We start from the raw sequence: 2,500 nt of genomic DNA on the forward strand, positions 1-2,500 counted from the left end.
TTCGAGATACTCTCGACGTGCCGTTATTACCGCCGGCGCCCTCAAGCCGGTCGGCGACACTCTCTTATTATCGCAATATATACAGCTGGAGACAGACGCTCGTTGGAGCTCTACTCCGTTAAAATTATGTTATAAAGATCATATTTGTTATATAAAGATCATGTTGTTCTCATTCTCCCAAAGTAGCGGCGTATAGCCGCCTCGCCCTGACGCTAGATCGACGGCGCGATGCTCAGACGTCGAGGAACGAGTCGCCGGTGCGTTCAAGCACGGTCGAAAATTTTCGCTACGGTTTACAAGTAAGCGTGAAGAGCGATCTCTCGCTTTCCGCCACTCGGTAACGGTGAAGTCGATGCTCGGTAAGTGCAACGATACATCCGATCGCGTTCGTCTACGAACGAGGGAAGATCGCGCAGCCAACACTGATAAACAGTGCGCGCCACATAGGAGCCATTCGGTCTTACGACGCCGACTCGTGGCAATGCTGTGTCTAGAAATATAATTTCTAATAATACGGCACGACTCAGGAGAGCCGAGGCACATCGTACCGAACGTGCGAAGCACGCCAAACGCACCCGCACGACGATCCGACAACGCTCGGTCGCCGAGCGCACCGCACCTCTTATAGTACCCAACCGGCCGGCCAAGCGGTCGGCGACGCACGGCCTTACGCACGGCCGCTTATGGGCGCGAGCGCCGATGAAACGAGGCGAACGGGACTTAGTCGCTGCGAACGATCGGATTACGATGATCGATCCGAACGGGTCGACAGCGACCGAACGACAGCACAGACGGGATGGATCGAAGAAAAAGAGATGACATTAAACAAAATCGGGCGTCCCGATGGCCGAAAACGGATACTTGTAAGGAGCACCGACAGGCTCGGCGGTACCTCCGACGGGCTCGGCGGTACCTCCGACGTCACGGCGGTACCTCCGACGGGCTCGGGCGGTACCTCCGGCGATGTCGCACGACAAAGTCCGCGCGCGGCGTGTTGCTTTCTCTCTCGGCGGTACCTCCGGCGTACGGGCGATGCAAAAGTCGGCTCGCGGCGTGTTGCTTTCGTTCTCGGCGGTACCTCCGACGGGCTCGGGCGGTACCTCCGACGGTGTCGCACGATAAAGTCCGCGCGCGGCGTGTTGCTTTCGTTCTCGGCGGTACCTCCGACGGGCTCGGGTGGTACCTCCGACGTAGCCGCGTGACAAAGTCCACTCGCGGCGTGTTGCTTTCGCTCTCGGCGGTACCTCCGGCGTACGGGCCATGCAAAAGTCGGCTCGCGGCGTGTTGCTTTCGTTCTCGGCGGTACCTCCGACGGGCTCGGGAGGTACCTCCGACGGTGTCGCACGACAAAGTCCACTCGCGGCGTGTTGCTTTCGCTCTCGGCGGTACCTCCGGCTTACGGGCGATGCAAAAGTCGACTCGCGGCGTGTTGCTTTCGCTCTCGGCGGTACCTCCGGACGCTCGCTCGGGCGGTACCTCCGTCGATGTCGCACGATAAAGTCCGCGCGCGGCGTGTTGCTTTCGTTCTCGGCGGTACCTCCGGCTGGCTCGGGCAGTACCTCCGACATTGTCGCGCGACAAAGTCCACTCGCGGCGTGTTGCTTTCGCTCTCGGCGGTACCTCCGGCTTTCGGGCGATGCAAAAGTCGACTCGCGGCGTGTTGCTTTCTTTCTCGGCGGTACCTCCGACGGGCTCGGGCGGTACCTCCGACGGTGTCGCACGACAAAGTCAGCGCGCGGCGTGTTGCTTTCGTTCTCGGCGGTACCTCCGACGGGCTCGGGCTGTACCTCCGACATTGTCGCGCGACAAAGTCCACTCGCGGCGTGTTGCTTTCGCTCTCGGCGGTACCTCCGGCTTTCGGGCGATGCAAAGGTCGACTCGCGGCGTGTTGCTTTCGCTCTCGGCGGTACCTCCGGACGCTCGCTCGGGCGATACATCCGTCGATGTCGCACGATAAAGTCCGCGCGCGGCGTGTTGCTTTCTCTCTCGGCGGTACCTCCGACGGGCTCGGGCTGTACCTCCGACATTGTCGCGCGACAAAGTCCACTCGCGGCGTGTTGCTTTCGCTCTCGGCGGTACCTCCGGCGTACGGGCCATGCAAAAGTCGGCTCGCGGCGTGTTGCTTTCGTTCTCGGCGGTACCTCCGACGGGCTCGGGAGGTACCTCCGACGGTGTCGCACGACAAAGTCCACTCGCGGCGTGTTGCTTTCGCTCTCGGCGGTACCTCCGGCTTACGGGCGATGCAAAAGTCGACTCGCGGCGTGTTGCTTTCGCTCTCGGCGGTACCTCCGGACGCTCGCTCGGGCGGTACCTCCGTCGATGTCGCACGATAAAGTCCGCGCGCGGCGTGTTGCTTTCGTTCTCGGCGGTACCTCCGGCTGGCTCGGGCAGTACCTCCGACATTGTCGCGCGACAAAGTCCACTCGCGGCGTGTTGCTTTCGCTCTCGGCGGTACCTCCGGCTTTCGGGCGATGCAAAAGTCGACTCGCGGCGTGTTGCT

This window comes from Pogonomyrmex barbatus, unplaced genomic scaffold (genome assembly GCF_055798465.1).
Source record: "Pogonomyrmex barbatus isolate J1 unplaced genomic scaffold, ASM5579846v1 scaffold87, whole genome shotgun sequence".
In the NCBI taxonomy this organism is placed as follows: domain Eukaryota; kingdom Metazoa; phylum Arthropoda; class Insecta; order Hymenoptera; family Formicidae; genus Pogonomyrmex; species Pogonomyrmex barbatus.